This window comes from Hemitrygon akajei, chromosome 19, assembly GCF_048418815.1.
Source record: "Hemitrygon akajei chromosome 19, sHemAka1.3, whole genome shotgun sequence".
NCBI classification, from domain to species: domain Eukaryota; kingdom Metazoa; phylum Chordata; class Chondrichthyes; order Myliobatiformes; family Dasyatidae; genus Hemitrygon; species Hemitrygon akajei.
Window position 1 is genome coordinate 12,804,054 of NC_133142.1, and position 27,946 is coordinate 12,831,999.

Below are 27,946 nucleotides of genomic sequence, written 5' to 3' on the forward strand. Positions count from 1 at the left end.
TTTCAGGGTTAAGTCCTGCACCTGCCTTGTTTAGGAGGACCATTCATTATTCCTAAATCTGGGGGGTGGGTGTGGAAAGGAGAATTAAAAGGAGCCACATTAAAAGAGAAGTGGGGTGAAAGGCTCCTGACTGAGTTCTTCCTGCAGCTTTGCCCCTATATCTGATTGTCCAGGGAGCTATGGAAGCTAGAGGCTGATGTTTAAGTCAATAATGACAGTGGTCTGTGATCTTCAGTTTGTACAGACCCACCCAGCCACCATTTACCTCTATTATACTGCCTGTGGAGAGGTTGATAATTAGTCTCTGAATCATTCCAAGCACTGGCAGCTGACCAATCGTGCAGTTCCCCATTTTTGACGCTTGTACTCCCTGCCCAGTCAATTCACCTCCTTTTCGCTGAGCCAAGACCCACAGTTATCAAGTTTACGTCTGGAATATGTGACTTCATTTCAAGCCTGGTCAGTGTAACACTCTGTAGAGCCAGTGATAGGTGTACAACTCCCACCGTTGTATGTGAGGAATTTGTGTGCTTATCCTGTGAGCGCGTAAGATATCCTCCAGGTGCTTCAATTTCCTCCCGCATTCCAAACCATGTTTGGAAAAACCAAGGTAGAACATTCAAGGTTGATGGTAGGGCACTGAGGAATGCAGTAGAACAGAGGGATCTAGGAATACAGATACAAAATTCCCTAAAAGTGGCGTCACAGGTAGATAGGGTAGTAAGGAGAGCTTTTAGTACATTGGCCTTTATAAATCAAAGTATTGAGTATAAGAGTTGCAATGTTATGGTGAGGTTGTATAAGACATTGGTGAGGCCGAATTTGGAGTATTGTCTGCAGTTTTGGTCACCGAATTACAGGAAGGATATTAATAAGGTTGAAAGAGTGCAGAGAAAGTTTACAAGGATGTTGCCAGGACTTGAGAAACTGAGTTACATAGAAAGGTTGAACAGGAGCATAGAAGAATGAGGGGAGACTTGATAGAGGTATATAAAATTATGATGGGTATAGACAGAGTGAATGCAAGCAGGCTTTTTCCACTGAGGCTAGGGGAGAAAAAAACCAGAGGACGTGGGTTAAGGGTGAAGGGGTAAAAGTTTAAAGGGAACATTGGGGGGGCTTCTTCGCACAGTGGTGGGAGTGTGGAATGAGCTGCTAGATGAAGTGGTAAATGCGGGCTCACTTTTAACATTTAAGAAAAACTTGGACAGGTACATGGAGGGATATGGGCAAGGTGCAGGTCAGTGGGACTAGGCAGAAAAATGATTTGGCACAGTCAGGAAGGGCCAAAAGGCCTGTTTCAGTGCTGTAATGTTCTATGATGTATGAGTTAGGGTTGGTAAACTGTGGGCACGCTACGTTGCTGCCGGAAGCATGGTGACACTTGTGGGCCGCCCCCAGCACACATCCAGACTGTGAAGGTCGTTGAGGCAAAGGCTGCATTTCACTGTATGTTTTGATGTACCGGTGACAAATAAAGCTAATCCTTGTAGCTCATGGTCTAGAACGGGCTCTCAACCTCGGGTCCACAAACCCCTCAGTTATTGGTAGAGGTCCATGACATAGAAGGTTGGAATTCCTAGTCTTGAAGCATAGGGAGACTATTTTTGAGCCTCCTTCATAACCAGTGAGAAAATCCACCCTGACCTGAGTTCTTTCATCTCCCATTAAAACTCCAATTGTCTGCCTTCACACCTATGCTTCCCTCCAATTCTAATTTGCAGATAATTGATGGTCGAGGGCAGGTGCAGGACCTAACCTTGAAATTCAGATCCCCTCTCCTGTATGCTATTCCTAGCAGGTGTTGAACACCTGTGATTCATTTTTATCACCAAAATGTCATTTCTTGGACTTTGTCAATCCATTCACACCACCCGTGTTCATTACTTACCTTCTTGAAAGCTCGGAATGATGAACTGTGTACAGAACATGTTTTGAGTTCCACACCCAAACCCGAAGCCTTTATGAATCAGAAGAGGTGTAACTCCAGGGAGGTGATAGACACCAGTAAGCAAAATAGACACCATGTTCCTGAGCATCTGGGCAGTTTATACCATGAGGTCATTCTGAGGTGTTTCCAGAATCTGGTTTAAAAACACCGGCATATGCTGTGAAATTTGTTGCCTTTGCAATACATGATATAGGAGAAAAGAACTGTGAATTACAGTATACACACACACACACACACACACACACACACACACACACACACACACACACACACACACACACACACACACACACACACACACACACACACACACACAACAGTTGAATAGGCAGTGCAAAAATAGAAATAAAAAAGTAGTCGGCTAGTTTTCTTGGATTCACTGTCCATTCAGAAATCGAATGACAGAGGGGAAGAAGCTGTTCCTGTGTCACTGAGTGTGTGGCTTCAGACTCCTGGATCTCCTTTCTGATGGTAGTAATGAGAACACGGGGATGTGAGATTGGGAGATGTGGGTCCTTAATGATAGATGCTGCCTTTCTGAGACATCGCCCCTTGAAGATGTCCTAGATACTATGGAGTCTAGTGCCATTGATGGAGCTGACTGAGTTTACAACTCCTGGCAGCTTATTTCAATCCTGTGCTGTAGCCCCCTCCCCTCCCGAATACCAGACGGTGATAAATCCTGCACAAGGACTCCCAAGACCCTTTGCACATCAGACTTTTGAACTTTCTCTACATTTAGAAAATGGTCTACTCTTTTATTCCTTCTGCCAAAGTGTATGACCGTGCACTTTAACAACATGATATTACATCTGCCACATATTTGTCCATTCTCCTACTCTAAGCCTCCCTGCTCCCTCAAAACTACTTGCCCCTCCACCTATCTTAATATCGTCCGCCAACTTGGCTACAAAGCCATCGATTCCGTTATCCAAATCATTGATGTACAGTGTAAAAAGAAGCAGTCCTTGCGGAAAGCACTAGTCACCAATAGCCATTGAGAAAAGGCTCCCTTTATTCCCACACTGCCTCCTGCCAATCAGACACTGCTTTATCCAAGCTAGTATCTTTTCTGTAATACCATGGGCTCTATTATCTTATTAAGCAGTCTCATGTGTGGCACCTTTACATAGGCCTTTGGAAAATCCAAATACACAACATTCACCATTTTTTTGTCTATCCTGCTGGTTACTTCCTCAAAGAATTCCAACAGATTTGTCAGGCAAGATTTTCCCTTGAGGAGACCATGCCGACTATGCCTATTTTATCATGTGCCTCCAAGTACACCAAAACTTCATCCTTAATAATCACCTCCGCCACCTTCCTAACCCCTGAGCTCAGGCTAATGGCCTATAATTTCCTTTCTTCTGCCTCCCTCTCTTCTTGAAGTGTAGAGTGATGTTTGCAATTTTCTAGTTCTCTGGAACCACGCCAGAATCTGTTGTATTTTTTCCTGTGAATGCCTGCAACAAACTGAATCTTAGAAAACACACATGTAAATTGATAATAAATTTACTTTGAATTTTGAACTTGGGGAAAAAAAAGGAAAGGAACACAAAGGAATGCAGGGAGACCACTTCCGGCGACACTGCTTATTAACCCCGTGAGTGCTGTGAGATTTCCCTGGTCAAAACCGAGCACACAAGCAGACTGATACTGTCATACCTTGCACTGACCATCCACTTCAAGTGGACATCTCACCACCTCCACTAAACAGTCAGTGATATTACCAGCTTACTGCTCCTTTAGCAGAAGCACTTTAGATCACGAGACCAGAAGGAAATTTGACCATTCAGCCCATCGAGTCTGCTCCGCCATTCTAGCATAGCTGATTTATAATCCCTCTCAATCCCATTCTCCTGCCTTCTTCAGATAACCTTTGACTCCCTGACTGACTCCCTAAACCTCCGCTTTAAATATACCCAATGACTTGGCCTCCACAATTTGCTAGCATATTGCATTATGAGGCACTTAACTATGTGGCTGTAAGGACATGTCAGAGCTTGCACGTACCACATTGAGAGTTTGCCATGTGGAAGATCCATGACTGAGTTGTGAGAGACAGCTCCAAACAGACAAATAAGTTGTCACGACGTGCCTCTTGGCGTGCAGCTGCAAAAGTCATGAACAATGCTCTGCCTCCTGAACCGGAGCACTGTCTCTTACATTAACCTTGCACTGCGGGTCAGCAGCAGGGTAATGCCTCCACTGTGTGTCATTTTCCAAATGGATGCTAGCTATATGAGAAAGCTTCCCATGCATTACAAGGGGGTGCTGCATCATGTGCTACCTAGAAAGACCACAAGATATAGGAGTACATTTAAGCCAATTGGCTCATTAAGTCTGCTCTGCCTTTTCATCATGGCTGATCCATTTCCTTTTCAGCCCCAGTCTCTTTCCTTCTCCCTGTATCCCTACATGCCCTGACTAATCAAGAACCTTTCACACTCTGCCTTCAATGTACTCAATGACTTGGCCTCCACAGCCACCTGTATCGATGCATTCCACAGATTCATCACCCTCTGGCTAAAGAAATTTCTCTTCATCTCTGTTCTAAATGGACGTCCCACTATTCTGAGGCTATGACCTCTAGTCTGAAATTGTCATACCATAGGAAACATCCTCTCCACATCTACTCTATCAATTCCTTTCCATATTCAATTGGTTTCAATGATGTTCCCCCTCATCCTTCTGAATTCCAGCAAGGACAGGCCCAGAGCCATCAAACACTCCTTGCATGATGAGCCTTTCAACCCCAGATCATTTTTGTGAACTTCCTTTGAACCCTCTCCAATGTCAGCACATCCTTTCTTTGATAAGGGGCCCAAAACAGCTCACAATACTCCAAATGAGGCCTCACCAGTGCTTTGTAAAGCCTCTGCATTACTTCTTTACCTATCAGGACATCAGTAGTTTAAATGCTTCTAGAGTCAGAGTACAGGACAGATATGAGCTTTTCAACACCGCTTGTCCACTTTGATCATTGTAGTCCATCTATACTTATTCTACTTGCCTACATTAGGTCTATTCCCCTCTTCGCTTGCCTATCTAGTTGGTTCCTTGAATGTCCCACAAACATAGTGAGTGTATCTGAGTCCACCACAAGTTGGATCATTCCACACAACACTCTCATTCAGACGTAAATACTCTTTACCCCAGCAACTCACTCATTGACTTCAGCAGCAATGACACTACTCTTCCACTACCAGCATTTACCGGAGGATAGCAAGATGGTCTCTCTCAATCCTTGGTGACAAATATGGATTAAAAGTAACGCCGTTCTTGCACGAACATTCACTGTTCCTTCGTGATATCAAATAAGGGATAAGAGACTCCCCAGACTGACTTGGATCTCATGTGAATCTCCTAAACCTGATTATAATTTGGAACTGCAAAGCATTAGTTAATGTTTGTATTTTCTTAGTGATCTCATGATGTGGAAACCATGCTTTTGAATTGCAAATCATAAACACGAGATTCTGCAGATGCTGGAAATCCAGGTTAACACACACAAAGTGCTTGAGGAGCTCAACAGATCAGGCAGTGTGAATGGCAAGGACTCAATGCAAAACATTGACTCTTTATTCCTTTCCTTGGGTGCTGCCTGGTTTACTGAATTCCTCCAGCGTTTTGTAAATGTGCTGTTTTGAATTGCAATGAATGTAGATTAGAGTGCCAACTATATTTTCCAAACAAACAGATAAATTTGTGCATTGGTCCGTTGGTCATAGTGGTTAGATGGGGAGGGAGCTGGGGGATGTTGGTCAGGACACCAGGAAGTCTGCCTTGATTTTCATGGCACCTGCCTGAATCACAGAAACCGCTGTTTAATCCTTCAACCCTTCCTCCATTCCCCACTCTTACACTGCATGTCTTCTCAACTGCCTATTACATCCCCCAGATCCCCTCCTCCTTCCCTTTCTCCAATTGTCCATTCCCCTCTCCTATCAGATTCCTTCTTCTCCAACCCTTTAAACTTTCCCACCCACCTAGCTTCACCTATCACCTTCCAGCTAGACTGTTTGCCCTCCCCTATCTTCTTATTCAGACATCTTCCCCTTCCTTCTCAGTCCTGAAAAAGGGTCTCTGCCCGAAATGTCGACTGTTTACTCTTTTCCATAGATGCTGCCTGGCCTGCTGAGTTCCTCCAGCATTTTGTGTGTTTCACAAAACTTATAGTACCTGCTATACCATCTAAAAAAGAAATATGTGGTCTTCCCCATTTTTGGAAGAACGTGTTTTCACAGCAGATGATTTATTCTGACTGTACTTACCAGGACACCCAATTTGCATGAAAGAAAATGCCTCAGCTATCGGTGAGCAAATGATAATATTGGGGGAGAAAACATTTTGGCCAGAAATATTCAAACCCCCTCTTATGTTTAAGCTTGTATCTGAAGGACACTTCCCGTGATATTTGTCGCACTCATTCATGTCTGCACTGCAGTTTGAACTTGTACCATTACCCAATACTTGCAGAGGTACTTGAACTGACAACCTTCTGCTCTATGTTGCAAGGGTGCATCAGTCAGCCAGACTCTGCTGACTGGTTTTTGGCACAGTGGTTGTTAGGCTTTTTGTGTGTGTCTATTGGGCAATAAAATTGATAATGGGAAAATACAAGGAGTATGTACAATCTACTTTGCTGACATTGGGCTTTGAAGACTTACAAAATACTCAACGCATAACAGCACAATTCTATGTTACCTAAAGTTGAGCCATGCATCCGGCCCAGAAACTTGTATAGCAGTCGCCCTTTAAAAAGTGGATCATTTTCCTCTATGTTGGATAACGTTCTTTCTGGCAGGGTCTTCAATACCACTATTTCAATGGCTCCTATGGTGCAGCTACAAGCGACACTACAGTGTGGTCGTGTCATGGTTAGCACCAGTGACACAGGTTCAATTCTCGCCACTGCCTGTAAGGAGTTTGCACGTTTTCCCTGTGAATGTGTGGGTTTTCTTCAGATACTCTGGTTTTTTCCCACAGTCCAAAGATGTAGCAGTTGACAGATCAATGGGTTATTAGGGATCTGTGATTAGGTTAGTATTAAATCAGCAGTTGCTGGGGGTGCGGCTCAAACGGCTTATTCTGTGCTGTATTGTACTCAGTCAATCAAAAAAAAACAAGTAAACAAACCAGAAAACTGGGTTCAGTCCTTCAAAAAGAATTAATGTAGACTGGTGTAAATAGGTGCTTAACAGCTGGCATGGATTGAAGGGCTGAAGTATCTGTTTCTGTGTTGTATTCTCTGACTGTTAGCTTTTAAATATATTTTTGGCCATGGATAATAACAGATTCTGGGGTGGTATTGATGTTTGGAATCAGTAGCATGCAAGATTAGGTTCATGTTATCCAAAGAACTCTGGTTTGAAATAGGAGTGTGACTAGAAAGGAAGAACTGAGAGGAGAACAAACCCTTTTATTGGTATAGTTATCTAGAAGATGCAAGTTGGAATCCCACCAAGCTCATTCCATCTCCCAATCTGCCCTCCAACTTGTGTCTAACACCATAGTGGCCAAGAAAGTCATTCACTGAGGAAAAAGACCCAGCAGAATAAATTCATAGATGTTTAATGGTTTCCTTTTTTCTTCGATAGACCTGGTGTTGAGCCAACATAAGCCTTGTTCAATCAACCCTTATTAAGATATAAAGGCAACGTCTTCCTTCACAAATTCTCTGTGGATGTTGAAGGTGCCAGTTTTTTCTTTAATTTGGAAAACAAAGTACATTGCAGAGTATGTGTGTAGTTCTATTTGGAGTAAAGTTGGCCGGGTAGGGGCGAGGAGGTGGTAGACTTGACTTTTGGTTCAGGGTTTTTGTTTGGTTGCAGCCAATGATCTGTCAGTGTGCAGTGCATCTGTCAGTAGGCAACTTGCCAGACGAGATGGTAGATTGGACAGAGTTGTTAATTCAGAGTTCTTTAGCTGTACTTCATAGATGTGGGTTTCTTTTTAAATCTAATGATCTTAAATAGCCTCCGTACCACAATTGCAGAATACTAGCATTGTTTAGTAAAAGGTCCCTCAATTTTATTATCATTTTTAAAAATATTGTTGCCGTAAGTGAAACCTACTGCTTATTTTAAACACTATATTCACTTGACAGATTTTACCATGGAATAGAGAAACAACATACTCATCTTGGAAATTGCAAGGCTTAAAACTCACCTATGACACCTATATATGTTCCAAATTTCCATCCAGAATTCCTTTAGTGACGAATCCCTTTTACTTCGTGCTGACGATCACAGCCTCCCAAGCTGCACCATCCACGGGTGAGGGGCAGGAACAAAGAATGCCAATTGCATCCATGTGGATGGAGGTGTTAAAAGGCCTTACAGTTTCCTGAAGGTGCTTCAAGGTCGGACAGGAGTGCCAAACTATTCTTTCCTATCTTCGAGCACCAGTACCAGGTACCAGTGTAGCAATGCTTACATCCATGGAATATTTTGCACCATTTTGGTTCTTCAAATAGTCTTTGTTATTTCAAAGTAGCCCCAGCTCTATATTCATTCAAATAGTTCTTTTTACAGACAAACTGAGTGACAGAAACAACTGCATGTTTTATGAGACACTGAGTAGAATGGGTTAAGTTGAAGACAACTATCTTACCTGTGACGTTATAAGAAGAGGGACACAGTTGCTTGAGAAATGGCAGGATTGTTTTGGACATTCTGGATTCTTGGAATAAAAGGTTAAATTTACATTTCCTTAAAATTGTGAGCACTTGGGTTTACTGCACGTGTAATTACAACCCAGCAGAATTAGAACATCTCAAATGTATCCTATAATTAGTGAGTTGCCACAGACTCTGACAAATAAATACACTGACATAGTGAAAGATGTAGTTATGCATTCTTTATCTACACAGGATGCAAATTTCTTTTATATAAAAAAGCATCTGCTTGGCAGTATTCTTCTATCAGTTTTTTTAAAAAGGGTCGTGTACTAGTTGTGTTCATTGTAGTTGGTTAAGTTGCCATTGTGATCAGTAACTCTTTTGTAATTAATAGGTTGTTATCAGTAACCTGTCAAAGATGCCCTTAGAGTCTGCTTGATTTAGGATGTTGAGGAAGGGGCACACCGAGTCTTGATAAAAACATGTTTCAAGGCAGGAAGAAGTGCCCAGATGAGCTAATGTCACATATAAAAAAGCATCCCATCTTTGCTTGGAGCACTTGGCTTCGATTTGTAAGCTGCAAGGATTGCCAGCGTAGACTTTAATACAGTGATAGATATTTAAAATGAGAATAATAACAGCATTACTTTTGAAGAACAAAATCCAAAGTAAATTTATTGTCAAAGTATATCTACATAATGTCACCACGTCCTGCCCTGAGATTCATTTTCTTTCAGGCATTCACAGTAGAACAAAGAAATACAATAGGATCAATGAAAAGCTACACCCAAAAAGGCTGACAAAAAGCCAATATGCAAAAAAACAGACAGGCTAATAATAATAATAATAATAATAAAACTATTGAGAACACAAGTTATAGGTTGTGGAATCAGTTCCCTGTTGAGGTGAGTGAAATTATCCATGCTAATTCAGGTTGAGGTGTAATAACTGTTCCTGAACCGGGTATTGTGGGTCCTGAGGTTTTGGTACCTCCTTTCTGATGGCAGCAGTGAGAAGAGAGCACGGTGGGGTTCCTTTATGACGGATCCTGCTTTCTTGTGACATCTCCTCTTGTAGATGTGCTCAATGGTGGGGAGGGTTTTTCCTGCGATGGACTGGGCTATATCCACTACTTTTTGCTGTAGGCTTTTCTGCTCTTGGGCTACGGTGTTTTCATGCCAGACTGTGGTGCAACCAGTCAGGACACTCTGCACTCTGCATCTATAGAATTGGACTGCTTCATTGAATTGATTTCCTGGTTTTGCCTACATTTTAATGTATTTATTAAAAAAAACTTCTTTGTTAATAAAATATATATTACTGTTAAAGAAGTGTTTTTTTTTTAAATACCTTAGGGTTTTGAATTGAAGTGATAATTTTGGCAGATATGAATTAAGGCAATTATTAACTTGTTCCTTGGATAAAATCAGCTGTGAGTTAAAAGAAGTTTTGCAATTCAAATTTGTTTCCTTTTATAAACAATACTAATTTTTTGTTAATTGGTTAACATCAGCATATGCTTCTTTAAGATAAGGCACAAATTACGTGCACCATAACCCTTGACGTGAACGTTGATGAATTGAATTTATTATAGTAGTTTTCCAGCTTAATTTTTTTCAGGGAGTGGTGTGGAATTGGAGGCTAGGCTACTATGCTTATGTCTGGGTATTTTAGATTTTTCCAAAGCAAAGCTGGAGAAATTTGTTAGCAGTTTGGCAAGACAATGGCAGTAGGAGACTTGGAAAGGGGATGAAGAGGTGGAGCTGAGAATTATCTGAACATATAAAGTCAAGGAACACAGAAACATTCTCTTTGAACCACCAAGTTCATAAACCATCCATTTGCTTAGCATTCAAGAGGACTAGAATATAAAAACAAGAATGTAATGTTGAAACTTTATAAAACACTGGTGAGGCATCACTTGGAATATTGAGAGCAGTTTTTGTCCCCTTATGTTTGAAAGGATGTGGTGAATCTGGAGAGGATTCAAAGGATGTTCACGAAAATGATTCCAGGATTGAATGGCTTGTCATATGAAGAGTATTTGATGGCTCTGGGCCTGTATTCACTGGAATTCTGAAGAGTGAGGGGTGACCTCATTGAAACCTATCGAATGGTGAAAGGCCTTGGTGGAGTGGATGTGGAGAGGATGTTTTCTATGGTGGGAGAGTCTAAGACCATGGACACAGCCTCAGAATAGAAGGGATGAGGAGGAATTTCGTTAGCCAGGGAATGGTGAATCTGTGGAATTCTTTACCACAGGCAACTCTGGAGGCTAATTCTGTATGTATATTTAAGGCAGAGACTGATAGATTCTTGATTGATCAGTGCATGAAGGGATATGGGGAGAAGACAGAAGATTGCAGCTGAGAGGAAAATTGGATCAGCCATGATTAAATGGCAGAGCAGATTCAATGGGCCAGACAGCCTAATTTTGCTCTTATACCTTATGGTCTTATGGTCTATTTGTACAGGGTTTCCCAACCTGGGGTCCATGGTTAATGGCTTGCTTAATGGCATTGGTCCATGGCATAAAAATGGTTGGGAACCCCTGTGTTGGTACTATTCTGACACTTAGTCCATTTCATTCTCAGCGATTCCACCCAGATTCAACCACTCACCTACATAATTGGAACAATTTGCGCAGAACACAGAACAGTACAGCACAGTGCATGCCCTTTGACATGCAGTGTTGTGCTGTCCTTTTTATATCTACTCCATGATCAATTTAACCCTTCCCTCCAACACAACCCAGACCCCTTCAGTTTCTTACATCTCATGCCTGTCTGAGTCTCTTAAATGTCTCCGATGCATCAGCCTCAACCACTAACCCACCCTCTCTACCCCGGCAATACTCTCCAAGTACCCACATATCTCTGTATAAAAACAAAAATCTACCTGTGACCTCTGCCCCCTGGGTTTTCCTCTACTCACCTGTTCTCTGGTATTGGCCATTGCAGTTTTGGGGGAGAAAAAAGTTACCAACCCTTCACCTTGGGATGTGAGAGAAAACTGGTCTTTGTGGTGCATGATTTTTCACTGAATCTGATTCTAAGTTCAAAGTGCATTTATTATCAAAGTACGTTTCAATGATACAACCTTCAGATTCGTCTGCTTACAGACCACAAAGCAAAAAACCTGAAAGAATCCAATTTTAAAATTTGTGTTTTTAAACCCAGTTTGTGTTTCTCTGTACTTACTGTGAATGCCCACAAGAAAATGGATCTCTTTGTACTTTATGTATCTATGTGTACTTTGATAATTTACTTTGAACTGTGAACTTGGAGGAACTCGAAGCTGCAACAGGTAGAGTATGGGAATCCCACACAGACAGTTCCAGAGTTCAGGACTGATTGTTTGCTGAAAGTCTGAAGTAGCTGCTTCACTTGTGCTACCGTGCTGCCCCATGTCTGCGAGGGAACACCACAAAAGTGGGTAAAGGGCTCAAAGTTTCTCTGGAACTCTAGAGCCAGAGACAAGAAGCCTAGCGTGAGAGAAGCTGTAATTAATTTGTAATTTGATCAAACCAAATTATTCTATTTGGACAGCTGCACAATACTGGTGTGACTGTACGGACCAAAGTCTACTGGAAAGCTAAGTTGGATCATGTGTTACAGTTACAATCATAGGTTATAATCAAGGATTTGAAGCTGACAGCAAATTGAAAGATTTTGATAGAACATGTAATTTTTTTGTAAACAATAATAGTTACTCAAAGGCTATTCCCCTCCCCCCCCCCCCACCACACCCGACTAAGAAGTGATATCTGGAGTACAACAATGTATGAGGAAAGTCCTTTAGACAATTTAAGTCATACAGCATGGAAATATGCCCTTCAGCCCATCTGGTCCATGCTGACCAAAGTTCACATCTAAACTTGTCCCATTTGCCTGCCTTTGGCCCACATCCCTCTAAAGCTTTCCTGTCCATGTATTGAGAAGGGCAGGGTGTCGGGACCAGAGGCGAGGTTCAGGCTGGTTCTGCTTGCTGCTCTGTGCTGCTCTAAGGCTGTGGATTGCTCTGGGCTTCGTGTCGGCAGGCTCTACTCTGCTCCATGCTGCACTGTGGCTGAGGTTGTGGCCTGCATTGGCTGCTATGGGCTTTGTGTGTGAGGACTTACTTTCATTCTAAATGCTATTTGCTTACTTTATTTTTATTGCTTGCACGATTTGATTTTTATTTCTCTCCGCACTTCGGGTGTTCGACGGTTTTATTTTTTTATATGGGTTCTTTTGGGTTTCTTTCTTTTCTGGCTGCCTGTAAGGAGATAAATACCAAGGTTTTGACAAGGAATACTTTGATAAGAAATGGACTTTGAGGTACGAACTACCTAGCCAAATACTTCATAAATATACAAGGGGTGATTGATAAGTTTGTGGCCTAAGGTAGAAGGAGATGAGTTATACAGCTCTCGTTACATGCACATGCAGTTCAACTCTTTGAGTGATTATGCAGGAAGTTTGAAGTTAATAACTCATCGGGGTGATTGTTAAGTTTGTGGCCTAAGGTAGACGGAGATGTGTTATTAACTTCAAACTTCCTGCATAATCACTCAAAGAGTTGAACTGCACGTGCAGGTAACGAGAGCTGTACAACTCATCTCCTTCTACCTTAGGCCACAAACTTATCAATCACCCCTGCTGTGGACACTTTCTGGAGGTCTAAGATCCGTATGTTCCACGACTGCTGGACTAAGTGTGTAAATGTAGGAGGGGACTATGTTGAAAAATAAATGTGCTAGGTTTTCTCAAATTGACTCCACCTATCTTAGGCCATGAACTTATGAATCTCCCCCCCCCCCACATGCCTTGGCCACTTCCTCTGACAGCTCATTCCACATACGTTTGTCCGTAACTGAACTCCTATGAGATGCTTGTACATGGACTGATAGACTAACTTTTCTAGTTTGGGTTACCAGGGCTGCCAAAGCTAATGTTCGAATGTGTATTTATATGGAAATGCCCTCAAAAAATGTAAGGAATTATAGCCTGTATGAGATCTCTTCTCATTCTTCTGGAGTCTAAATCCAATCTCTCCTCATATAACATGCCATCATCAGAGACTCAGTTTGATAACAGGAGATGGAGAAGTAGGAAAGGAAAGAAAAGGTTTAGAAGATCTTCTCTTTCCATTATCCCTCTTGTTGACAATTTTTGGTTATATGTTGAATCAGCTGAATGGGATGTACATTTGCAAATGTTGCCACTGAAAGGTGTGTCTCAGTGGAACCTATACGTTAACTATCTGACAGCTTAGTCATTCCAGTCTACATTACAGTCAGCAGCGTTAACTGCACCAGTGATGCCTCTCTCCCCAGTGCTCTAAACAACTTATACGCACACATTGAGGCATGAAACACAACACAGGCCACAAAAGCTATCCCTCTCCTGGGTGAGCAGCCTCTGTCTGTAACAGCAAAAGACATGAGAGTGACTGTAGAGAGTCAACCCCCATAGAGCAGCTGGGCCAGCTAACACCCCAGGCTGAGTACTCAGGGTGTGTGCACACCAGTTCAGTGATGTCTTCATGGACATCTTCAACACTGGCTGCTGTCCCCACGTGCTTCAAATCAACCACCATCATCTCTGTACCAAATAACTCTACACTTTCAGAAATAATCAACCACCACCCTGGGACTGACACCAAACATTACAAAGTGCTTTGAATAGCTGGTAATGGCACATATCAAAAACTCCATTCCTGCCGTACTGGATACCACCAATTTACTTACCACCAGAGCCACTCTACGACAGATGCCATATTGTCTGTTGTGCACCTGGCCTGGACACACCTAAAAATGAGGGCACTTATATCAGAATGCTGTTTCTGGATTTCAGTTTGGTATTCAACACTATTGTCCCACAGGTCTTGGTGAACAACCTCCTGTTCCTTAGTTTAAGTACACCGCTGTGCAGTAGGGTGTGGGACATCCTAACCAACAGACTTCACGTAATCAGGATGCACAACTGCTCCTCCCTCCCCATCATCCTCAGCACTGGTGCCCCATAGGGCTGAACCCATTGTCGTACATTCTGCTCACACATGACTGCACGGCCAAACTCCTAAGTAATCATATTGGCATGTTTGCCAACGGCGTGACAGTGGTGGGGCTCATCGCCAGCAATGATGAGACGACCTACGGAGGGGAGGTGGAAGAGCTCGAGGCCTGGTGTCAGGCAAATAACCTCTTCTTCAATGTTAACAAGACAAAGGAGATAGCTGAGACTAGAACTAGGGGACATAGCCTCAAGGTTTGGGGGAATAAACTTAGGACGGAGATGAGAAGGAACTGCTTTTCCCAGAGTGTGGTGAATCTGTGGAATTCTTTTCCCAATGAAGCAGAGGAGGCTACCTCAGTAAATATATTTAAGACAAATTTGGATAGATTGTTGCCTAGTAGGGGAATTGAAGGTTATGGGAAAAAGGTGGGTGGGTGGAGATGAGCCCATGGTCAGATCAGCCATGATCTTATTGAATGGCGGAGCAGGCTCAACAGGCCAGATGGCCTAGTCCTGCTCTTATTTCTTATGTTCTTAAGTTCTTTTAGATATCAGCTTCAGGAGAACTCGGGACCACTCACACCCCTCTTTACATCGGTGGCACAGCTTTAGAAACTGTGAGTAGTTTCAAACTCGTGGGAATGCACGCCTCTCACAATCTCTCAAAGTCCCAGAATGCACTCTGCACAATCAGGAAATCTCACCAACAGCTCTACTTTCTGAGGAGGCTGAAAAGAGTTGGACTGTGCACCTCCGTACTCGCGTCGTTCTACAGGTATGCAGTAGAAACCATCCTAGCAAGCTACATCACTGCATAGCAAACTGCACTGCAGCAGACTGGAAATCCCTACAGCGGGTAGTCAAAACTGCCCAATGCATCACCAGCACCAGACTACCCACCATCAGGGATATATATACTGAAAGACACCAGAAAAATGTGCCACTCCCATTCAGGGAAGAGTCTATGTAACATTCATAGCAGGACCAACAGACTCAAAAACAGTTACTTTCCCCAAGCAGTAAAGCTGATCAACACCTCCACCCACTAACCCACTTCACCTCCACGGCTTTATCATTTCCTGCCAGAGACACTCCCGTACCTTGTGCCACATACAGTCAATCTATGTATCTGAGTTATCTTATGTTTTATTATTATTGTGTTCTTTATCTTACTGTGTTTTTCTGTGCTGCGTTGGATCTGCAGTAATGATTATTATGTTCTCCTTTGCACTTGTCTACTGAAAGTTAAGCAATCTTGAATCTTGAACATAGGAGCATTATCTTTGGGTTGTATACGAGTCGCCAACAACCCAAATTCCTTCCCTAAGGGCACAGACCTTCCGTGCAAGATAGGTTTTGTCACGTCAGCCAGCTAAGATTGATGAGGCTGACAAGCCAGGTGGGTTCAACAAGTACGTAAAGCTAGCAGTCGCATCTTAAATTCTTTGGCTGTCTGGCAGGAAATACCAGATCCAGATAACATGGTATATAATTTAACAAAAGATTATTCTGGTATTAAAATAGTGCTGGTCTTAAATGACCCCTTGCAATAATCTATAGAACAAACTTTCACATGGAATGAATTAGCAATTTTACTCAGTTTTGAAGGAGATATGGAAAATTCCAATAGGACATTGAGGAAAGTATGTTGCTTTTTAATTCCAGCCTCAGACCAAAACTTGACAACCCAAATCACACACAGGATGAACTTTCTGATGCAATTTTTAAATCAATATTCAACTAATTTCTCATAAGCTGATTTCTAACATGTTTACACATTAACTGTTATGTACTCTGTTAATTTTATTCTTGCAGGTGAAAAAAAAGGACGTTATTTAAATAATAACACAAGGAAGTCTGCAGTTGCTGGAAATCCAAAGCAACACACACAAAATGCTGGAGGAACTCGGCAAGTCAGTCAGCATCTATGGAAATGAATAAAGAGTTGACGTTTCAGGTCAAGAGCCTTCTTCAGGACTGGGAAGGGTCTCAGCCCGAAACATTGACTGGTTATTCATTTCCATAGATACTGCCTGACCTGCTGAGCTCCTTCAGCATTTTGTGTGTGTTGCTCAATGTACTTAAATATCCACCTTAACCCAAGCATTCTGGTAAAGTTCATAGACTGCATCCATTCCTGACGCAGTCCAAGTGGGTTAGGGAAGGGTCTCTGGAGTCTCTGAGTTCCCATTTCTCATTCCATAAGATCTAATTTTAACATTAAAATCCTGTGCTTTGTAGGAAACTGGAATCCAATTGAAGATGCTTGTAGGCCAGGAAATATGGATCAAAAAGGATCGCTGTGATCAATATCAATGCTATCTAAAGATTTATCTGAACCGTTTGAGTAGTGGCATCCGCACATGGACTTCGGTGCAAGAGGTCCCAGGTTCGAATCCAGTTGGCTCCTTCCATGAGTTCCCACCATGCTGGGTTGAGCATCGAGCTAACAACTTGGCCTTGAAAACAGACAAATGCTAAAGAAACAGCAAGGTTGCTGCCCAATGCATCAAATGAGGCGCGGGGAGGAACTCCTTTACCTTGTCATATCTAAGGAAAAGTGCAGGTAAGGTAAAATGGAAGAATCCAGTCCTGAAACCAATATTTACAAGAAACTAGTCAACAGAACTTTGGTCACAATGAATCTGTTTTATAAAAACACAACCACAGTTCAGACAGCATCTACTTTAAGAGAAACAGTAAACATTTCAGGTCTGAAACTCTTTCTCTAAGGACTTGGTCGTATAAAACTGAAATGCTTGAGACATTTTTCTTGAAGGATGTGGTGGCTTCTGGAATTTTTCCCCCTATAGGTGAAGCTGTGTTATTGTGAGTATTTTAGAAATATTAAAGGAGGTGTATATATTTTTTTTATGATTGGTGAGTTTAGGGCTAAGGGTTTTGGGAGTTAAGTCCAGGGTCAGATTTGTCTCAATCAGATTGAATGGTGGAGCAGGTGTCAGGTGGGAGGGGTCATTTATGCCCATTCTTGTGCTCAGGCTTCCAGCATCTACAGAATTTTTGTGACTGCTGTGGCGGATCGAGAGAATATTTGCCATGACAATGCTTCCACATCTGTTTGGGAACCTGCAAAATGAAGATATTAACCGTTCCTCCACACATTTCATGTGTGTTGCTTTGGTTTTCCAGCATCACATATTGAAGATATGATCATTTTAGTACCACTATCAATAGAGTTCAAATGAGATTCACCAGGATTTCACTAGGAACACCAGGATTTTGCCGGGGATTGAATGCTCCAGTTATGAGGACAGACTGAATAGGTCGAACTTGTTTTTCCTGGATCGCAGGGCGGACCAGATAGAAGTGTACAAAATTAAGTAGGATGGAATGTGAGAAACTTTTTCCAGTAGCCAGGAGATATGTCATATCAGAGGGTACAAGTTTAAAGAGAGGAGTGAAAGCATTAAAGGGAATTAAAGGAATTTTTTTTCTCACCCAGTTGCAATATGAAATGTACAGTCTAGGAAGGTGGTGGAAGAGGTACTCTTACAATAATTTAAAAGTATCTGGATGAGTACTTGAATTACCAAGATACAGAAGGCTCTACTGGCCAGGTACTGCTAAATGGGCCAAAGAGCCTATTTCTGTTCTGTATGACTCTATAACGTATTGCACAGTGATTATTTTGTGTTCCAATTAGCTATTCACATCAAAGGCGTTTCTATCTGGCCTGATATGCTGGTCAAATCTTTCCCCCAGTCCACATGGAATTTCATCAGATTATATCAAGAATAGTTTTGTATAGATTCATATCCAAGCTAAAGGTTCTAGGGGATGCATGTAGATGGGCAAAACAGATTAGTCACGATTAAAAATTCTAAATTGCCACTTGAACAATATCTGCACACAAGTATTATGTAGAAATTGATTGTATCTAAACTGCATCAGATAACACTTAAGCAGATAAAAAAGACATTTCACAAACATAACCGAAGAAAAGGCAAGGGAGGCAAGTGTTTCAGAAATTAAAAGGGCATCAGTACATCGGTTCATGGAATTAACAATAAGAATTAAGATCTCATGACTTGAGAAGGTCATCTTCCTACATAATTTGAATAATGTAATCTGGGGTTCTTTTACAACTACTATATCCTTCAATTATAGACAATAGACAGTAGGTGCAGGAGTAGGCCATTCAGCCCTTCTAGCCAGCACCGCCATTCATTGTGATCATGGCTGATCATACACTATCAGTACCCCGTTCTTGCCCTCTCCCCATATCCCTTGACCCCGTTGTCTATAAGTGCTCTATCTAACTCTCTCTTGAATGCATCCAGAGACTTGGCCTCCCTCCACTGCCTTCTGGGGCAGAGCATTCCACATATCCACCACTCTCTGGGTGAAAAAGTTTTTCCACATTTCTGTTCTAAATGGCCTACCCCTTATTCTTAAACTGTGGCCTCTAGTTCTGGACTCACCCATCAGCGGGAACATGCTTCCTGCCTCCAGCGTGTCCAATCCCTTAATAATCTTATATGTTTCAATCAGATCCCCTCTCATCCTTCTAAATTCCAGTGTATACAAGCCCAGTCGCTCCAATCTTTCAACATATGACAGTCCTGCCATTCTGGGAATTAACCTTGTGAACTTACGCTGCACTCCCTCAATAGCAAGAATGTCCTTCCTCAAATTTGGAGACCAAAACTGCACACAATACTCCAGGTGTGGTCTCACCAGGGCCCTGTACAGCTGCAGAAGGACCTCTTTACTCCTATACTCAATTCCTCTTATTATAAAAGCCAGCATGCCATTAGTTTTCTTCACTGCCTGCTGTACCTGCATGCTTGCTTTCATTGACTGATGAAATGAGTCAATTAGCAGGTTATTGTAACTTTATAACATGGGGTGGCACGGTAGCGTAATGTTTAGCACAATGCTTTACAGTACTGGTGACCTGGGTTCAATTCCCGCTGCTGCCTGTAAGGAGTTTGTACGTTCTCCCTGTGAATGTGTGGGTTTCTGGTGTCCTCCCACATAGTCCAAAGATATAAAGGGTTGGTAGGTTAATTAGGCTAGGATTAAATGGGGGGATAGCTGGGCGGCACAGCTTGAAGGCTGGAAGGCCTACTCTGTGTTGTATCTCAGTAAATAAACAAATTAAACAGACCCTTTCACTTCTCTGAGCCACGGTGCCCCAGCAACTCCACAACCCCGATTAACCCTAGCCTAATCACGAGACAATTTACACTGACCCATTATCCTACCTAGTATGTTTTTGGACGGTGAGAAGAAACTGGAGGACCCGGGGAAAACCCACAAACTCCATGGGGAAGGGCACAGAGACTCCTTACAGAACAACACCAGAATTGAACTCTGAACTCTGGAATGCCCCGAGCTGCAACGGCATTACACTTGCCACCAGGCTTCTGGGGCGCCCAGCTTCCCCACTGATGCAGAGAAGTGGACACCAGGGGTGAGGAAGAGTGGATTGAGAAAGTGTGGGAGAATTATAAGTTGCAGAGTTGCCGGGAAATGGTGCTGATGGTTTACTCTGCTCACGGCCAGCATGGGCCTAAAGGGCTGAATGATTTAGTTCTGATTCCTATTCCCGTTCCAACATGTCTGTCCATGGCCTCCTCTAGTGTCAAATGAGGCCACCCCCAGGGTGGAGTACCAGCACCTTATATTCCATCTGGGTATCCTCCAACCTGATGGCATGAATATTGATTTCTCCTTCTGGTGAACAACCCCCCCCCCCTCCCCTTCTCTATTCCCAACTCTGACCTTTTACTTCTTCTCACCTGGCTTTTACTTCTCCTTATGTCCCCTTCTCCTTCCCTTTCTCCCATGTTCCACTCTCCTCTCTTATCAGATTCTTCCTTCTCCAGCCCTTTATCTTTCCTATCTTCCTGGCTTCAACTGTCAACTTCCAGTGAGCTTTCACTACCCTCCCTCCACCCCTCCATTTTTACTCCGGCGTCTTCACCCTTCCTTTTCAGTCCTGAAGAAGAGGTTCAGTCCAAAATGTTGACTATCTTTTCATTTCCATAGATGCTGGCTGACCTGCTGAGTTCCTCCAGCATCTTGTGCATGTTGCTCTGAACGATCTCTTCTTAGTAAGTTAATTTTTCCTTATAATAAGGAATATTTTAAATACAGCAATCCTTTAACCCTTAGTGCACTGAGATTAAGTTTGCTGATCTTGTATTCTTTTAGCTATTTTGTTCCTTTCCCATTGTTGGTGTTTTCCACATTGACAATTAGAAGCTGTTCTGATTGCACCAATGACAGAACAAGACCTTGGACTTAAAGTTAACAGGAACTTATATCACTTACGAGAGGTAAGGATGAGCTGCAGGAATATTAAACTTTGCCCCTTTGCTCTCCAGTTTTTTTTGACAATATTTTAAAACCTGTGAAGTTTGACAGATTCTAGCAGGGGTGCCTTACCTTGATTATGCCATGGGCCAATACCATTAAGCAAGGAGTTTGGAATGCCTGCTACAGAGGAAGTAGTTTCTCCCTTTTGACTAACAAGTCCCCCCATAGCTTTCAGCAAGTCAGTTTGCTCTCACCTAAAAAAGCACGATTCTGTCAGTCACTGAGTACAGGAGTTGGGACGTCATGTTGCAGCTGAATAAGTATTTGGTTAGGCTGCACTTGGTGAAGAGTGCACAGCTTTCCCTGTTCTGGGAACAATGTGGTTAATTTGGAAAGGATGTAGAAAAGATTTATGAGGCTGTTGCCAGGACTGGAGGGACTGAATTATGGGAAGAGGTCAGTTATACTAGGTCTTTATTCCTTGAACAGAGGAGAATGAGGGGTGAGTTTTCAGTAATATTTAAAATTATGAGAGGCAGAGATAAGATGGGTGGTGATAGCCCAGGGGAGGGGAGTCTAAAACTAGGCAGCATTGGTTTAGGGTCAGAGGGAAAGATTTAAAAGGGACCATAGCAACAGTCTTTTCTCAGAGAGGGTGGTGAGCCAATGGAATGAGCTGTCAGAGGACGTGGTTGAAGCAGGAGCAACAGTATTATTTAAGATGCATGGATTGGTACAGGGAGGAGCAGGACTTTGATGGATATGGTCTGAATGCAGGAAATTGAGACTAGCTAGGTGGCATGGACTGGTTGGGCTGAACGGCCTGTATCTGTTCTGCATTGCTTTAGGCCTCAAAGCTCTCCACAGACCTGAAGTATCTGGTCAATGGTCAATAATACCCTGATCGTTCTCCTGAAGTTCGGGCATCCAGATCAATGCTACGGCTGAGCTTCTATCAGTAATCAATAAAGGTTTAGTGTGATCTCCTTGTTTTGGATCCTATTGACCTTATTTAAGCATCAGAACTGGACTTTGAGGCGAGTGGGCCTGGGTTCGAGTCCAGCCAGCTCCTTCCGTGCTTTCCATCTGTTCTGGCTCGAACATCGAGCAAACAACTTGGCCTCATAAAAAACAGATAAAATGTTAAAGAAATGGCAAGATTGATCCCCAATGCGCTGCAAGACGCAAAGAGGAACAACGGCAAATTACAAAGCTAAGCATAATATGAATGCTCCTAATTGTCTTCTCAACTCACTCTGTCACCTTTAAGTTCCCTCCCAGTTCTTCTGAAAATCAACACTATTTGAAATTCATGCTGTTTCTCTCACTTCAAAGTCAGGCCTACGTTTGCCTATTTTGCTAGGCTGTTTGAGTACTTTTAATATCTGATATTATCTTACAGTGTGTGTAGATATTGAAACTTTGTCCCAAGTTCAGGAAGAAAACTAACATGAATGCTCGCCTCTGGGGTAGCAGTCGTTGAAATTTTAGTCAGAAAAAACAACCATTCACCTCCTTATTTTGCCTCCACTCCCTCAACCAGTTATGTCCTGGTAATCCATAAGCTTTTATTTCTGCAATATTTTAGTTTATCAAATGCCTTTTGAAAGCCTGTATATACAGCAATGATATAATGACCTTCACTAACTGTTTCTGTTGTTTCATCAAATAACTTAATCAGGTGAGTAAGACTTAATTTAACAAATGCACGTGGGCTGTCTCCTGTGACCCACCTCTCTGGAAACTAAGTTCATTTTTGACAAAGTTTTCTTGTAGTTCTTCCTCCCGTTGTTTAGCCAGTGTCTCTAATTTGCTGCTTTCCCCAGTTTTGAACAGCATGGAAGCACTAGCATTCCCACTGGTTTCCAATATTATCAGAATCGGAATCAGAACCAGATTTATTTTCACCAGCTTAAGTCACAAAATTTGTCGTCTTTGTGGCTGCAGTGCAATGCAATACATAATATGGAGGGAAAGACTGTGAATTATAGTAAACGTGCGTTTACTGTGTATTAAAAGGTTAAATTAAGTAGTGCAAAAACAAAAATCAAAAAAAAAGTCATTAGGTAGTGTTCATGAGTTCGATGGCCATTTAGAAATCGGAAGGCAGAGGGGTAGAAGTTGTTCCCGAGTCGCTGAGTGTGTGCCTTCAGGCTTCTGTACCTCCTCCCTGATGGTAGCAATGAGAAGGTGACATGTCCTGGGTGGTGGGCATCATTAATGATGGACACCTCCTTTCTGAGGCACTGCTCCTCAGATGTTTTGGATACTATAGAGGCTAGTACCCATGATGGAGCTGATTAATTTTGCAACTTTCTGCGTCTTACTTCGATCCTGTGCAATAGCTCTCCCATACCAGATGGTGATGTAGCCAGTCAGAATGCTCCCTACGGTACATCCGAAGAAGTTTTTGAGTGTATTAGGTGACAAACCTAATCTCAAACTTATCTTTACAGTGGAGTAAAGGGAATTACAGAGGCATGAGAGAGGAGCTGGCCAGAGTTGACTGGAAATGAAGTTAGCAGGGTTCATAGCAGAGCAGCAATGGCTGAAATTTCTGGAAGCAATTTGGAAGTCATGGGAGATATACATCCCAAAGAGGAAGAAGTATTCTAAAGGAAAGATGACACAACCATGGCTAACAAGAGAAGTCAAAGCCAACATAAAAGCCAAAGAGAGGGCAAAGATTAATGGGAAGTTAAAGGATTGGGAAGCTTTTAAAAACCAACAAAGTCAACCAAACAACCAAAAAGTCATTAAGAAGGTAAAGATGGGATACGAATGTAAGCTAGCCAATAATATTAAAGAGGCACCCTTCACAAGAAGATCTGCAGATGCTGGAAATCCAAAGCAACACACACAAAATTCTGGAGGAACTCATCAGATCAGGCAGGATCTGTGGAAAAGTGTAAACTGTTGACATTTCGGGCTGAGACCCTTCATCGGGACTGAAAAAGGGTCTCGGTCAGTCCTAATGAAGGGTCTCGGTCCGTGATGTCGACTATTTACTTTTTCCCACAGATGTTCAGGGCCTGTTGAGTTCCTCCAGCACTTCCTCAGCTCTGCTTCTATATTTATTTTTTTAATCATCCGAACAATCCAGCTTTGGATGTGCAGCCTTTACCCTCTTGTACTTTATATTTGAATTATCCCAACAAACCTTGCCTTAATGAAACACCATTGTTTATTCATTGATTTCTTGCTTATTCCTTGTTTCCCAATAACCTCTGCTGGATCCTTCTTCTAATTGTCGAATGTGGTTCTCTTCTATTTACATTTTGTTTTTAATGCTTCTTTCTCTTTTCCTATAAACACTTAACATTTAATTATATTATGATCACAATCAAGCCACCCTTCTCCCATTGAGACATACGTTAATTGCCTTTCTTGATTCCCTGGAGCAAAGGAAAGGTAACAAACTGGCCATGTTGTTGGACTAATAATCCAAACTACTAAACTAATTGGCAGAAATGTGAATGCAAATCCTTTCACACTAGCCAGGGAATAAATAAATCTAGGATGAGAAGGTAGCCACAGAAATTCTAAACAGCATTCCATCAACAAAAAAAACGACCAAGTTATAAATGGCATAAATCTCTTGCCATTTTTTCCTAAATGTAACTCCATGCCAGTTATAATTTGGCTGTTCTCTTAACTACTTCATGTACATTCAGTAGCCGCTTTATCAGGTACCTCCTGTACTCTATAAAGTGGCCACTGAGTATACGTTCATGGCCGTCCGCTGCTGTAGCCCATCCACTTCAATGTTCAACACGTGTGTTCAGAGATGCTCTTCTGCACACCACTGTGGTAATGTGTGCTTCTTTGAGTGTCCATCGCCTTCCTGCCAGCTTGAACCAGTCTGCCGATTCTCCCCAGACCTCTCTCATTAAGAAGGCGTTTTCACCCACAGAACTGCTGCTCACTGGATTGTTTTTTTTTGCACCATTCTCTGTAAGCTCTACAGCGGGAGTTCCCATGGGCCCATCAGTTAATGGTAGGGGCCAATGGCATAAAATGATTGGTTACCCCAGCTCTAGAGACTGCTGTGCCTAAATATCCCAGGAGATCCGCAATTTATGAAATACTCAAATCACCCCATTTGGCATCACCAATTATTCCAAGGTCAAAGTCACTTAGATCACATTTCTTCCCCAAACTGATGTTTGGCCTGAAGAACAACTGAACCTCTTGACCATGTCTGTGTGCTCTTATGCATTGAGTTGCTGCCACATGATTGGCTGATTAGATCGTTTCATTAACAAGCTGGTGTGCCTAAAACAGTGGCACTAGGTGTATAAATTTTTTTAAGCAGGGTAGGCGGTCTGGCCTTTCAAGTCTACTCAACTATTTATTAAGATCACAGCTCATCTTCGAACAGTATTCTTGCCCTATCCCATATCTCTTGATTTCCTGAATATTCAAAAATCTACTAACGTTTCTTCTGAATGAACTCAATGACTGAACCTCCAGAGTCTTCTGGGATAGAGAATTCCAAAGATTCATTGCTTTCCATGTGAAGATATTTTCTCTTGTGTAAGTCTTAAATGATCTATCTACTTTTCAAAGTTCCTTGGATCTGACCAATCTTGTGTAGTGCCCTGGAAAAGGTTTAACTGCTAATGTATTGGTTTCTCTGTAGCAGCAGTCTTTGGGTTATGACTGGAGATAACAGGGGCTTTGGAATGTGCCCTGTCCAATGAGAGGAGTGTTTTTTCTTGCTGTGTGCTTGAGAGGGAGGTATTCGTGGTCTTTTGTTCAGTGAGAGGTGAACGGAGAAGATGAGAGAAAGGAGAGGCCGTAGACCGCAGGACAGGAGCCGATGATGCCGGGGGGAAGTCGATGGAGGACTAAGGGATGGGAAACCGTGGGCTCCAATATGCACATTTGACTTTTTCATTAAAATGGGCCCTTTTCTTTACTAACCCTCTAGTCAAATTAATAATTATAAATCTAAATCATTTAATTGCATATGGTGTACTGTCTGATATTTTGTGGTACTGATTTGTAGCAGGGTAACACGTCAGGCAGCATCCACACAAACTGTCTTCCCTCGACGAACATGGCCAGCTGAACCTGAGGGTTAAACCTGCATTACATCAACTGGCAACATGTGATTCAGGGAACTAATGACAACACAGGGGAATGTCTTCTAAAGGGAATGTTCCCCAATAGGCAACTTATGCTTCAATTAATAACACAGTGTCAGAGAGATCACAATATCAGAAGGCTTTACTTGTAAGAAACATCCAGATACCTGTTTTTAAGGTTTTGGCAGCTGTTGTATTAAATTAGTACTGTGGTGAGAATCTTGCCTTTCATACCAAGAGAAGATGTTGGATTTTGTGCTTTGATGTCAGCCACTGGCAGGGAACTGCCAGTTGCAAAGTTAGCGACTTTTCACTGTAATCATTTTTCCTTTTGTATTAAACTCCTGGTATGGTCTTTGTTTTTTTGACCATTCCTGCAACCTATTTAACTATTAGTGCAGAATTTAATTAGAATGGTGAATCTGTTGAATTCAGTACCGCAGACGTCTGCGGAGGTCAATTCATTGGGTATATTTAAAGCAGAGTTTGATAGGTTCTTTGAAAGTAAGGGCTTCAAAGGAAGAAGGCATGAAAACGGGGCTGAGAGAGGTAATAAATCAGCCGTGATTGAATGGTCGAGCAGACTCGATGGGACGAATGAAATAATTCTGCTCCTATGTCTTATTTCAAGATTTTAAGTATACTTATTATCAAAAAATGTATAAGTTATACAACCTTGAGGTTTGTTAGCTTACAGCAGCCGCAGAGCAGGAAACACAAAAGAATCCAATTTTAAAAAATAAAGATATGCAGAGAAAGGGGAAAAAAGCACAAATCATACTAACAATAGAAGCGAGCAACAGCATTCTGAACGAACATGCGTCCTGTTACGAACGTGCCGCAACTCTGAGGGGCCGAAGGATACAAAGTCGCCCCCTCCTTTTTGAGAATCGCAAGATCGCTATTAATTCGGGTCTGGGACCCAGGAAATGAGAGAGAGACACGCAGAATCCACAAGGCTTTGGAATGTGTCCTGGCCTCAGCGAAAACAAAACCCCTGATAACGGCTATTGTCTCTTGGAGACGGAATTGTGTATTGAGTACTGTACTATTCATTGAAACCCCTCAGGGGATGACCAGAGTGGGCTGGTTGAGGGATTGCATCATCCCAATCTGATTGACATCTGAGACCCTGTGAGTAAGGATAAAAGAGGGTCTGGGGAACAACCCCTTTAGATGCACCAGGAGAAACGCTGGAAATCCAGTGACAGCGTTTATAGCGAACGCCGGTGAGGACTTTGTGCGTCCTCCCTTGCCAGGGTGGCGGGCTCATCACAGAAGAACGGCTTAGCTAAAGGAGAGGCCACGAGTGAACGGCCACACCAACGAGACTCCGACGGATCGAAATCATAAAAGGAATCGACAAGTTTTTCTCCCAAATCTCTCTCTCTCTCTCCAACCATTGCAAACCCAGCGGTCCCCAAAGGCTGCAGCCTGCATGAACTGAGTGAACTTTATATTTCCATCGGACAATACATTATCCCCTAGACAACGATAGAGCTTATTTCTTATTGATTATTATTATACCCGCACTTTTAGATTTAGTATTGATGATGTATATTATCTGTATATTTGCATTGATATTATTTTTGTGTATTTTTACGAATAAATACTGTTAAAAATCGTATCATCAGACTTCAACGGACCTCTCTATCTTTGCTGGTAAGTGACCCAGTTACAGGGTTCCTAACAGTCCTTAGATCTGAACCCCAGAGTAGGCCAAAGGCCCGGTACCAGTCCAGCACATTAGCGGGCATGGAACACAGCAGCTGTGACAGTCTTCATAGCCTCAGTACCATGGAGAAAGGAGTCACCATAGCGGTGAGCTCTCGCCTCAGATCCCAACGCCCTTTCTTTCCAGTACAGTATATCATCTAAATCATCCATACAGCGATTCATACCTCAAACTAGGAGCCAGGCACTGCTGCAGTAAAAGGCTCCAGGCCTAGAACACACCGACCAGCGACTCGCTCCAGACCCAGATTTCTCTGCCCAGTGC

The 27,946-nt window shown here is 42.4% G+C and overlaps 1 long non-coding RNA gene across 2 annotated transcripts in view; it reads left to right on the forward strand.

The window, feature by feature from the left end:
- The window catches only part of LOC140742098 (uncharacterized), a 90,020-nt gene that overhangs the window by 13,831 nt on the left and 48,243 nt on the right, over positions 1 to 27,946 (forward strand). The window contains exons 2-3 of one of the 2 annotated variants that reach the window (XR_012102214.1): positions 16,814 to 17,138; positions 20,588 to 20,614. This is a non-coding gene — a long non-coding RNA (uncharacterized lncRNA). Of the gene's footprint in view, positions 1 to 16,813; positions 17,139 to 20,587; positions 20,615 to 27,946 lie in introns of those variants that run through there. The other variant, XR_012102213.1, reaches the window with a different exon arrangement.